At 43.5% G+C, this 13,403-nt stretch overlaps 1 protein-coding gene across 1 annotated transcript in view; it reads left to right on the forward strand.

Annotated features, from left to right (window-relative positions):
* LSAMP (limbic system associated membrane protein) overlaps positions 1 to 13,403 on the forward strand; it is a 990,769-nt gene that overhangs the window by 165,742 nt on the left and 811,624 nt on the right. The window lies entirely within an intron of this gene.

The raw sequence follows: 13,403 nt of genomic DNA on the forward strand, positions 1-13,403 counted from the left end.
ACCCAGTCTTCTGGTTTATGTATCTAGTTGGAATATTAGCATATATTTCAGTAGCTCATTTCATTTCATTGATCCCAAAGTTCCTTACAGCAGACGTGCGTGACATTTGTACCGGTACCGAAGTGCAGCCTCCTCTGCGACAGAATATAACAGGTGTTTAACAGAGTGAGAATTTCCTCCCACCGCATCAGCTAAACCAACATACAGCTGCCTCTGCCTCCACCAGGAGTGGCTGGGTAGGTTGTGTACAAGTACAACGTACAGCAGAGGGAGTACATCACATCCATGACACTGGAAAATTTGTTTCTTGGATTGGTATTGAGAGTGACCTTAGAGCCTAAGGGTTAGTCTGTGTAGGTAGGTCTGCAGCCGTAATGAGAGATGTGGATTTTAGTGGCTGTCATTGCGGTGATGGATTGGGATTACCCAGCCTGTTTGGAAAGCTGCTCAGGAGGAGCTCAGGTGAATGATGCTGCTTGGGAGGGAGGATGAGTTAATGGGGTTAATGGCTGCAGGGATATCTTCTCAAATTCTCACCTTAAATGTGAGTGGCAAAACTTTCCCATGCAGGCAAACCCAAAGACCCACTCATTGAAATCAGCATTATCAATTGCCTGTCACTTTTTTAAAACATAGCATAAGGGTTGGTAGCTCATGGAGGGAACCCTTCAAATCTGCACCCAGCATGTCCCTCTTAGAATTCTGTGGCAGCACTGCTGAGTTTCTGAGTCACTAACACTGTTATTTGCAGTTTCTCCCATCCAAACAGTGACAGTTCGTTTCTCAGCTCTGTTTAGCTTGTCAGCTCTGCAGTGGGGGGCTATGGCTCCTCAGGCGCAGTTACTGAAAAGAGGGAAAGAGAAACCTCTTAAATTTCTATCGTCTTTCATTCTCGTGACATTTATCAAATTTCCTCTGACAAGTTCAGATCAGATGTGTTCCCCAGCCTTCCTACAAGTATTCCTCTGATGGGCAGGGAGGGTGAGACAATGGGCAGCATGTGCTTGGAAAAAAAGGGGGAAAGTGTTGTGGAAGGGAGAAGGAGGAAGGAAAAGATTCATTAAAAAACCCAGAAATAAAAATAACATTTAAAAAGGCTCCAAAACCTACAGAAGGAGGAAAGGGATAGAGAAAGAAGCAGGAAAATAACAAAAATAAATGGTTTAAGATTGTTTGAAAGACTTATTGGGCCCACACACTAGAGTCTCCAAGTCTTTTAAAATATCTGGAAAAACAAGTGTTGTCTTTACTGTTGTTTCTGCCAATATTCTTGTCACACAGATAGTTCTGCATTTTCTGGTCCTTAGTTTTCTCCTGCATTTCTCCACTATCTTTTTTTTTCCTGTAACTAATATTTTCCTCAGTCATTGTCTTATGTCTTCAGGTTGTTTTTTTTTTTCAATCTCTTTCTGCTTATGTCCTGAGTTGGGAAGGGCTACAAGAGGTTTCTTCCATTTCCAAGACAGATGGACAGCCAGTAGATCATGCTCACCCACCTTCACTTTCTTAGGCCACGTCAGGAGATGTCCCAGGAGAAGAAAGGCAAATAAAGATCTGAATTAAAATTCCAGATCTTTCTGCATCTTTTTCCCTTACATTTTGGGATTATGTTGCTGGGCAAACTGATAGCAGTCTCTTCCTCCATCAGCTGCATATTTTAACTGCCTGCTCTTAGGGGGTCATTTGGAGAAGACTACCCGCTAGGGAAAGTGAGGTTACATGGGCATATCAGTACCTCCCTGGCTGTTTTGAAATGCTTTTTCCCAGGCCTGTGACACTTCATGGCTTGGTCCATGGGCAGTGGTAGCACATCCTGCAGGACACTGGCACCACCACTGCAGGGGCTCTGTCTCGAAACCATCTGTTTTTAAAAATCATTGCAGCTCCAGAACATTCAGCTCTGCTGACACATGGGCATTCACCAGCTGGTACAGACAGTGGCTGATATCTGTCATTAACTTCAAGATAGGAACAGACCACAGCTGCCCTCATCCTGAGCTCCCATCACCACAAAATGTACAGACAAAGTTTCATGGCAAGACAAAGCCTTGTATGCTGGGAAGTTTAGGGTCTGCTGGCCACATAATTGTGTACAAGAAAAGTGACTGAAGAATCCACTGGAATGGGCACAATCTGACTGAGCAGAGCTGTGCTTGCTAATGACATTGATGAGTTTTGCTTGTGGATGGCAATGAGCCACACATTTTAACTCCCAGAAGTACAAATGGTCCTGCAGCTGCTGTTTGGTTTATCTTTCTGCTAGGCTGGCTGTTGCACATGCTTTTCCTCTGCCATACATCTAGTTTCTGTGTGTGTCAGAGGAAAAGCTCTGAGGAAGTGCTGCAAACTGGATTGGTTGCATCTGCTATCTTTTCAAAAGATGTGTTAGAGAGTCTTGATGGTTTGCACATGTTTGTCTGAGCTCTTTGTGGCTGAAGGATATCACAGTGATTGCCGTCTGCCCTCAAAGTTCAGAGGCTGGTTGACACATTGCCAAATATCAGCATTTATCAAGACATCTCCTGTCTCTGGAAATCATCAGAGAACACACTTTCCTGGGAGATTTCCATTAGTATTAGTCAGAAATCAACTTCTCTATGTGGTTTAAAACTGCATAAGTGTTTGAGAATGAGGATGGAAGTCATGAAAGGTAGAAGTAATCAGGTTTGGGTTTGCCTCTTGTTTGGAACAAGAAGGTTCACAGATGGTTGGTTCTTTTTTTCTGTTTTTCACCTGAATCACCCTGGTAATCTGTAAATGTCTGCAGATCCATGCTTTTAGCACTTACTATCAGACATGAACAGGAAAGTCTGTGGTAAAGGAATGACTGAAAGAGAGCATGAACTGGGTAACTCAACTCAGGTCTCTGTTTCAGGCTAAACATGACACAAATGGAAAAAGCCAAAGATACAGCCATTCATTGATTCCCTGTGCTTACAGATATCTGCTCAAACATGCAGCATTTCCTTCTTGATAGCGTTTCTTTTGCATGTTACTGTCCATCTGCAAGGAGATTACATATTTAGCATCTGTCTACCCATCCATCAGCATTACATTTCTTAAGGCACCCGTTAGTGTAGGCTTTCAGCATCTGTCTTCCTTGCCACCAGCTCTCTGCATTCTGCATCTTTTCTGACAGGAAATTCCTTCTCTGTTGTGGGCATTTGCTTTCTTGTGTCTCAGTTCAGGTAGAGATTCACTGGCTCTCTTTCATAGAGATTATTTTTCTTTTCTTCTTTCTGTCTGCAGTGTTCTTGAATGTAAAATTCAGGTGAAGCTGGTTGAGATATTTAGCCTTGCTGCTGGAAGATCCAGGCGTGACTTGCAGTGTGTCACTGTTTCCTGATGGCATAGGACAGCTCACTTCTGCAATTACACACAGTACCAGCAGCATGTCAGAATCCTGGCTTGCACAGCTTCCCAATTCAAACATCTTACTTGTGATTAAGAAAGATGTTGGCATTTTCATTATTCAGAAGTATTAAAAGAGTCATCCCAGTATGTGGAAAAGTGGCTGACTTGACACCAAAGCAATGTACAGGTGAACATCTTGACCTTCTACTGCCAGGCTATTTTAGCCATGCAGTCAGGTGGAGAATTATACTGCTGAATCTACCAGGACTGGTTACCTATGGAGACTAAATTGCTCTGTATGCAGCTGAAACTCAGGGCAATTAGCTGTGCATGATGAGAGCCACAAGTTCTCAAGGCCAAAGTGCTCAGCGGCTCCGCTCTTGAAGATCTTGGACGCTCTATGGGGCCTGACCTTCACTCTTAACTTGAGCATCACCCTTGGCATGTCGATAATCAAGAGGCTGAAGTAACTGGGATAGAAAATTGTGGTAAACACTGTACAGTTTTAAAGCTCTTCTGCTGCTGAAGGCCTCAGGTTATGGAAACAGAAAAATTGTTTTGACTCTTTTTTTCTTCTTGTCATTATAAAGAAGAAAAGTAGAATCTAAATGCAGTCTGTCACCTGTCCCTAGCTGAAGCACTGACTTACTGTGTGTCTTGTAATGACACTTAGAAGCCTTGGTGTCATTATTAGCAGTGTACAAAAATATATCAAATAACAGTTCCTGTCCCCAGAAAGCTTGTGATCTAAAGTCCAGATCCTACAAAGCATTAAGAATCTGCTTAGCAGTGTGTTTCCATTTTAACTGATTAAAATTGCTGTTGTGGAAAATACAGTTCCCAAATATTAGTCAGGAACCCAGATTACAGAGCCCTCTAATAATACACAATAAGGAGAGTTTCAGAACCTGCAAGTTTACAGTGAAAATGTTGAGCATTGGCCCTCTGTTGGATTTCTTACAGTGCACACAAATTCAGTGTCTGTGTAAGGCTTTGCAGACACTATGCATAAAATGGGGAAAAGATAAGAAATAGATACAACAAAGATATAGGTGGAAGCATAAGGTAACAATGCAATGTAATATTAAGAATATAAATCTAAGATAGAATTGAGAATATTCCAAGAGCTTGGTTTTTTTCTGCAACATTAACTTGATTGCATCGCACACTAGAATAGGTTGTCTGTTCTTATTTTACCTGTGAAATGTACAATTTCATATATAACGTGTGATAAATAGGATGTACAATGGCCTAGAATCAATGGTGCAGGAGCAACTTTAACATATGGAATGGCTTGACTTCTAAGCTTGATTTCTCAGTCTTGATGTTTTAGCAATGCTGAGGTTTTTTTGTACTGTAGATATATTTGCATGCATGTGCCCTTCTGAAAACTAGGTGAAACAGAAGCCAAACTTAGCCATGTAGTAGTGCTGTCTTTAAAAAGAAAGACCTAACGAGCTTGTTTCAAAGCCCATCTGTTTGACAGGCCATTTGTTGACTGCTAGCGCAGCTGGAGTGGGATTCTCTCCGATGGGAATAGATGGGCAGGCTGATAATTTTTATACAGGAGAGCTAAGTCTCTGGGGGAAGAAAAATGTTTTTGCATTAGTTTTGTTACCTTTTTGTTGCCCTATTTGTTAATAGTGGGACTTCCTTGGGGCTCTTTTCCTATTTCAAAATTGAGATAAATAAAGAAAAATAGGTACTTTTCCCCATAACCTTGGGGATAAACTGGGCTGACTCCATAGAATGACAGAGATTTTCTCCTGTGGAGTGGAGAGTGCTGGGGTTTAGAACATGTTATTTTAGACAGATATCTATTTGGACAGAGTGAAAAACCTGAAGATGATAAATGGCCTGTATTTGCACAATTCCCAACTGAAATGCTAACATTACTGGAGGCCCATTTCCCAAATCTGATCTGAAAGACATGCTTCATACTTATGTCTCTTCCTAGTGCTTTTATACCATCATAAAGACTTTAGTATCCCATCAAGACATATTAACATTTTTCCTTGAGCTGGGATGGTGTGAAAGTGGCTTATTTTCCAAGACTCATCATGCCTTCTCTAGGTAACAAAGAACTGTCATATATCCTCACTTTCAGTCCTCTTAGAAGCTCAGGGCATGAAGAAGGCTTGATGTGACAATCAGATAGGTAAGAACTCTGATGAAGTCCATGAAAATACAACCTAAGGCTCTCAGGGAAAAATAATTTTTACCACTAGTGCTCTGGCCACAGCTCAGTTTTTGTTGTCTCCTTTCTCAAGGAAGGAAATGTGGAGTGACAAGCAGATATAGGAGTGGAAGGTAACAGATGATACATGGAAGCATTATGTATGAACATAAACATAAATATATGATGGAAAGCATTGCATAGCCCCAGTCAATTTTTCCCCCTCCATCCTTCTTTCTGTTTCAAATCAGATAAATTAATATTTTATTTTTGTGCAGCTGTAGGGGAGATGTATTATTTAAGGGATCAGGGATCATGTTTTCCCAGAGTCCCTCCCCCTTCCTTGGTTTTCTGTGCTAGATTAAGGCAAGTTTAGAGGGAAAAATAAACAATGACTTGTAGGGCTGGAGTTATGGAAGTTCCAAAAATTCCACCCAAACAGTCATGGAAAGACCCCTGCAAGGCTTCATTGATGCTTCAAGTCATTCTTGGCTTACTGTACTCAACATAGTCATGAATAAGGCTCCCATGAGACAAGTGCATCAAATTTGGCTCTTAATAAGTTATACAGATGCCCAAGGTCTGAGTATGGTCAGAAGAATGGTGTGTTGCTCACAGCCCTGCCTGCAGTTTTGGGTTGTGCACCTGTGCACATCTCAGGTTCCCTGTCAAAAAGCAATGCTTCTCAATTTGTGTAGCATGCTGTAAAATGCATGCATGAAAACCTCTAAGGAAAGTATTGTGGTATTGCCTCTTGGGCATAGCAAAATTTGCTGCTCATTTGTGTTCTGTTTGTTTCTGTTATTTTTTTTTCTGGAGCAGACTTGAGGGTTTCTCATCCAGGGAATTAGGAAAATTTCAAGTGCACTGAATTTAATCATTTCAGCAGATATTTTTGTACAGTCTCACAGAGGAGACAGGGTGACCTAAAAGTGTTGAATACACACTTTAAATCTACACTGTACCTCAACAGGACACCCTGCACAAAATCTGCAAATACAAGATACTGCTTGGTCCAGTTAAAAACCTGTTCAACTGATGGGTCTGTCTGTAATGACAGGTTCAAAATAGCATTTGAAAACAGATGAGTTATCAGCTGAAAACAGTCAAAGAGGCAGGTAGGTGTCCCCTCCAGACCAGATATAGAGGGCATGAGCAGCTCTGTTTTTCTGTCATCCCTGTGTGAATCTCCAAGTAAGATATAGCAGACATTGAATGCCACAACACAGAGATAGCACATATGTTTAGGTCATGGGGCTTTTTTCTGGCATTTCAGGGGCCAATCTGTTTTGGTTTTTTATTTTGGGTTTTTTTTTTTTGGGTCGGGTTTCTTTTTGGTGGTTTGGGTTTTTTGGGTTTTTTGTTGTTGTTGTTTTTGGTTTTGGTTTTTGGTTTTTTGTTTGTTTTTTTGTTTTTGGTTTTGGTTTTTTTTTTCTTTTAAGTCTCCTGGCTGTTGCAAATGTCTTCTAGGGAAAAAAAATGCTGCAGAGAATAAGCAGATCCCACAGGCTGATCTAAAAGATATTCCTTTCTGGCTTTTGCTGATGGTGGAAGGGGATGTATTTGAGAGTGGGAGTGCTGGATGCAGCATGGCCATTTGCCTGCCCCTTGTGAGAAGCTTTATCATCTCATGGTGTGCTGTGAGGCATTAACTAAGTCCTGTGCAAAATCATCACTTTCAGTGCAGTGATGGTGTTGGCACTGTTTAGAAACACAGAGCATTCTCCTCCATGAAAAACAGGCATGTGAAGCTGCCCTGCTTTGCCTTAGGTCCCTCTAACCTCCCCTTCTGTCCCTGGGGCTGCCCCCCAACCCCATGACCCCTCTGCTTGTTTCATGGCTGAGAAGACACACACAGCTGTGGGAGAAATTTGCATCCTCCTCTGTGTCCTCCCCCTTCCCAGCCACACATAGAAAAAAAATTCAATTAAGCAAGTAATTTGCTGTTGTGTTTAAGTTACAATAGTAGTAATCACACCAATTATAGAAATCAGGTTGGCAATCATGGACCCTGCCCTCTGCATTGCTTATTAACTTCATTCCAATATGTGATTTCCCTCCGCCCCATTGAAATTGGTGAATGTCACCTGTGTATGTCCCTGCTCTTCCAGGGTGTAATAGCATCTTTGAAACCTAACAACCAATTGCTGCCCTCACACATGCAGTCAGATTTATCCCTACCTCTCTCTATTACAATAATGAGTGGGTAGCAGATGTAGTCAAATGTTTTTGCAGTATTCTCCCTCTGCCCTCCCTCCCTTTCCTCTAGCAAGCAATAGTTTGAATCTTAAGCAGTGTCTTGGATTGCTTAGTGGAAACATTTCCCAGGCCCAGGGGGAAAATAGTTACACAACTGCCTAGGATCTTTTTTTCCATTTTCCTTTTTTTTTTTCTTAATCCTATCTTTCTTTCTACTTGGATGAATCTTCTTTAATTATTTAAACTGTACAACAAGAAGCACCATTAAATATGATGACAGATGTCTCCCTGTGTTCCTGTTCTCCCATCTCCAAGATTATCAATGGAAATCCCGTCACAGGCAAAACATAACTTTGTTGCAGGGAAATTTTGCCATATTTTTTCCCCTTCTATTGCTCTTGTCAATGTAGGCAGATTTCTAGCTCACTTCCTTTTGTTACATCTTTCTCCAGCTCTAGAGTCAAAGGGATGCAGAATCCAAAATACATTTGAGTACAGCAATTTTTGAGAAAGAAGATGTGGGTCCAGTTTTTTTGGCCAAGGCAGGAAATCATACCTCTTTCTGCCATAAAATGCTGAGATGCTGTATTGCAAACATGGGGCCCTAGCTTTGGGATGCAGCAGCTGTTCCAGATATCCAGGTACCCTCCAAAACCAGAAACACTCAAATCACCATCTTCTTTCCATAAAATTGGTTGTTGCTCAACTGTACATATGTATGAGCTCAGGGTGAAATTGGGTTGTGACATGTGGAGGGAATGAGATGAGGTGATGAATGAGATTAATCTCACACTACTTTAAAAAGATTTCAAGTTCTGTGAATAGAAGTGCCAGTGAAAGAAGAAATAGAATTATGATTCTTTTTATTGATACTATTCCTTTTCGCTGCTTTGCTCAATCCCAGGGCTTGGAGATGATCTCAGCTCTCAGGGCCAAACTGAACTCCAGCATAAGGGATTAGAGAACTCCACAGAGTCACAGAATGGCTTGGGTTGGATGGGACCATTATTTAGGTTAAAACTGTTGCCACTTGTCCTGTCACTACAGACCCTGGTGAAATGTTGCTCTTCATCTTTCTTATAAGCACCCTTTATATATTGAAAGGCCACAATAAAGTGTCCTTGGAACCTTCTCTTTTCCAGGCTAAACAAATTTAAGTCTCTCAGCCATTCTTCATAGGAGAGGTGCTCCAGCCCTTCTTGTGGCCATCCTCTGGACTCAGTCTTATAGGCTCATGTCTTTCTGTGCTAAGGACCTCAGAGGTGGCTGCAGTACTCCAGTTGGAGTCTCGTGAGAACAGAGTTGAGGGGGAAAATCACCTCCCCTGCCCTGCTAGTGATGCATTTTTTGATGCAGCTCAGAATGCAATTGGGTTTATGAGCTGGGAAAGAACACTACTGGCTCACATCTAGTATTTTTTTCACCATGTCCCCACGTTCTTTTCCACAGGGCTGCTCTAAATCAATTCATTCTCCAATCTGTATTCATACTAGGGATTGCCCTGATGCAGGTGCAGGACCTTACACTTGGTGTTGTTCAGCTTCATAAGACTCTCACGGACCACTTCACAAACCTGTCAAGGTCCTTGTGGATAGAGTCCCTCACCTTCCTGTCATGTACAAACTCTCTGAGGTGGACTCGACATTACTAAGTCATTAATAAAGGTGTCAAACAGTACCAGGCCTGATATGGCCCCTTGAGGAACATCACTTGTTACTCATCTCCATTTGGACCACTAAGCCATTGAGTACAACTTATTCCATCCATCCTTTTTCCTTTTCCATCTACTACTCCATCAATCAAACCCATATTGTTCCAATTTATCAACAGGGATGTTGGCCTCAACCATGTCAAAGGCATTACAGAAGTAAAGATAGATGACATCAGTTGTGCCCATCAAAATGTTATCCTGCCTTGTCTAGTGCCCAGATGCTCCTCATGCCACCTCCTCTTGTACTCCTGCCTTTCCCAGTGTGTCTGGGTTGGGCATTCTTCAATCATTCATGGCATTTGCTGCAGTCCAAAAAAGAGGCTGTTGGGAGGATGTTAATTTAGATGCTTGTTCAGAAGTCAAATTAGCTTCTCACATCTCTGCCTTTTTGGGATCACCGTTTTTCCTGTGGTTGGTCTGCTGTATTATTTACACTTTCCACAAGAGAGGTGGCAAGCCATCTGGATTTGGTGCGCAGCCAAAGCTGGTCAGATTATCCACAGAATTAAGATAGAGCTGCCATGTATTGGGAATATCAAGCCCTTTAACAGGTATGAGAGCAGCTCTGGAGTGGCATTTTCCCAACATGCTGTGCCTGGTAAATTGGCCAGCACTGAATCATTTAAGGGACACTCTTTGTTATGTCTTTCCTCTACTGCCTACCTCATGCTACATCTCTCTAAACAAGCTTGTTAAAAATTTGTGACATGCTTGGTTCAACATGTTTGTGCAGTGAAGTTGGGACCTGGCCACCTGAATAACTTTGGGGTTTTATGTGGTGCTGAGTGGTGCATTCATGTCATGTCACAAGCAGGCTGCCTTGAATTGCTGCTGTGATAGGGCCCTGCCTCTTCCCTAACGTGGCTCAGGCTTTCTCCTGAGCAAGCTGGCTCAGTCACACTTCTTGTCAAGTAGGGGAGGATCCTATTTAACAAGGAGTGTATCTTGAGAGGGAACCAGTGCAAAAATAGTAAATTGGGCCCTAGAAGTTCAAGAAAATGGTTTTTCCAATGTTCTTCTCTCCTTAGGTTAGATTTATTGTCATTAGCCCACACTAAGAGAGAGCCACTCTGGATGCCCCAGGATGCACAGGAAGAGACAAAGGAGAGCAAGCAGCCCCAGAACAGAGCTCTCTCGTGGACTGGCACCAGCCTGCTGCAGCTGATGAAGTGCCCATTTTCCATGGGTGCCCCAGCTTGATGTCCCATGCTGGGATGTGGGCTGTGGCATTACCTCCTGCAGCAGGGCTGAGTGCCTGCATTGCAGGTTTTGACAGCAGTACCAGGCCAAGTGCCTGGCTGCACTCTCACAATCCCTGGGGCACGCACAGGCCGTATAATTGTACAGACAGGAGTGGTTTAATCCTAGAGAAGGGAACAGATGGGGAAGGGAAATGGCAGCGTTTCAGGATGTGCAGGTGTTACCTGCCACAGTGCCACTTTCGGTTGGCTGCACAATGACGTTTCGCTGGTTTTTCTGCCACCTTGGCTGGCCCATGGGCTGAGGGACCTTTCAGCCCTGTGGCAGGTGGAGGAGAGTGGGGCCAGTGTGTCCTGGCCAGACCCCTGGAGCTTTCATTCCTGCATGTTTTCCTGTTCTGACTCCCAGCCACGTGTAAATCTTTCCTTGCTCTTCACCTGCCAACGCCCAGGGCAATGAAGGATCAGGTGGCAGGTAAAGTAATCAATCTGGAGGGCTTTTAGCAGCACGTCCTGCCATCATTTGACAGCGCATCTCTGTCAAGGAGACTGTGTCTTTCCCTGATCAATAAATCAATCTGTCCTTTTTTACCTTTGTGCACCAGCATGTCAGTCATTTCATGCCATGGACAATGTAGAACTGGCACTGAAGTGGTATAGTAAATATTGCCTCCTGCTGAGACCCCTCAGGGCTGGATCAAAGTCCAGGGCCTCTGCAGGATTTCTGCCCATGCCCACATATCTAGGGGTGGCACCAATCCACATGCTTTTTACCTGTCTGGGTCGCTGGGTGGTATCTGATTTCAAGGCAAATCCTTTGTCAGCATGTCTGTGATGCACCTGAGAATATCCCTGAGAAGCCTTGGGTTATGTCCGCATAAGCCACAGGACTTCATTTCTGTCAGGTGTTACTGAGTCAGACATCTCTCCTGGCTCTCTGCAGCAGGGCTCTGCCAGCATCTCCTCTTGCATCCCACAAGTTCTCACTTCCATATGGTAGAAAAGTTTCACCGCTGTGTTTTGGGGAGAAAAAAGCATGGTCCCCCACAGCAGTTGCTGGTGGAGGCAGGGAGGACACTGCTAGAGCTGTGCCAAGCGTGGGCTGAGACAGTGCTGCGCTGCTGAGGCTTGCTGGGCGAGGCTGCTGCTGGCCCTGCATGCAGGGTGGGCTGAGCTCCTGGCACCCAGCTGCTGAGGTTTGTAGAGACATAGCTTGTGTCAGCCTCAATCTCCAATTTATCTTGTCCTGTTTGCCCTGTCACGACTCCTTCCTGCGAATGCAGAGTGAAGAGGGCAGCAGTGTTGGGTAGAGAGGGACTGACAAACAGCTGGGGCCTCAGAGCCGAGGGTTGAACGATGCCTGCACACCGTGACTCCTTTGCTTCTTTTGCCAAGGCCCAGACTGAGCATCATCAAAGTCAGGGTGCTCAGGAATGTCGCTCTGTAACATCAAAGTGAAAGGCGGTGTCTCCTTCAGTATCTCTTCCACAAAACTGAGATGTGATTTCCTGAGAATGGAAAACAGCTGGTTTGGATGTGTTATGCTAATTTAGGGCATCTTCTTTTGGCGTTATATTCCTGGCTCTTTTTGGCAGCCAGCTTTTCTTTCTCTTAGCAGCTTTTGCCCTAAGATCTCTAATTGCAAGTCCAAGGTGTTCTAAACAGGACTCTGATGGTTGAACACCATAAAAATGCCTCGGCTTGGTCTTTGGAATTCCCCGTGCTAATTTAGAAACACTTGGAAACATTGAAACCAAGGCATCAGGAGACTGGAAGTTTCCTGCTGGAGTCAGGAGGCATCCCTGCAACACATCAGAATCATCCAGGAGCCAGCACCAGAGTGCAACCGATATTATCCTGTCCCCTACCTATATGGTTTAACAACAAGAGCAGCCTCCCTCTCTAGACATGTCTAATTGTATCCTTAGGCTATCATGACTATAACTACACTGCTACACTAATTAGGCTTATGGTTCAACATCTTTCTTAATTTCTCCTTTCTTTAATTTCTTTGAAACATTTTAGACAGCCATCCTAACCTAACCAGTCTTTCATCACCTAACATCCTTCATCTTTCCCCCCTCTCCCCTGGATGCAGCTGTGGAATGCCAAGCCTCTTTTACAGCTCCTCTACAGCTGGTGGCTGGTGGAGCACCTCCTTCCATTCCGGCGGCAGGGGAGCTGCAAACAGAGCAACAAGAATCCGGTCCTCACCCCCACTGTGAGGTCTGGGGAGGCCTTGATGTGCTGCAAAACAGTGACAGCTGCAAGATTCCTGGATGACCCTGGATTTGTTATCCTCTTAATTGCTTTTACTTCTTTTTGGAGGTCAGGCCCTGCCATCCGTTGCCAGCTCCTCAGAGAATTTAGAGAAAAATAGGGACTAGCAGCTTAAAATGTGGCTCTTGCCTAAAAAAAAAAAAAAAAAAAAAAAAAAAAAAAAAAAGAAAGAAAAAGTTACTTGACAAAAATAGCCTCTTCCTCCTCTGTTGCTCTGATTTCTTTATGACTCCAGGTCAGTTTTGCTCGCTTTCAGATGAAAAAAAAAAGTTTTTTGCCATTTTTCTCCTGTGTCCCACAGAGCTCCAGAAGAGAGACCTGCAGTTTCTCAGCAGGATAGCTAACTAAAGTCTAAATGAAAAATTTGGATCATTCCTGGAAATGAGGGGGGGAAATCCCCAAAGCAACAGTTTAATCCATGTATCTTTTTAGATTTGTATAGTTGACAATAAGACTAATGAGTGACCAGCAACTTAGTAGGGCA

This window comes from Camarhynchus parvulus, chromosome 1 (genome assembly GCF_901933205.1).
Source record: "Camarhynchus parvulus chromosome 1, STF_HiC, whole genome shotgun sequence".
Classification (NCBI taxonomy): Eukaryota; Metazoa; Chordata; class Aves; order Passeriformes; family Thraupidae; genus Camarhynchus; species Camarhynchus parvulus.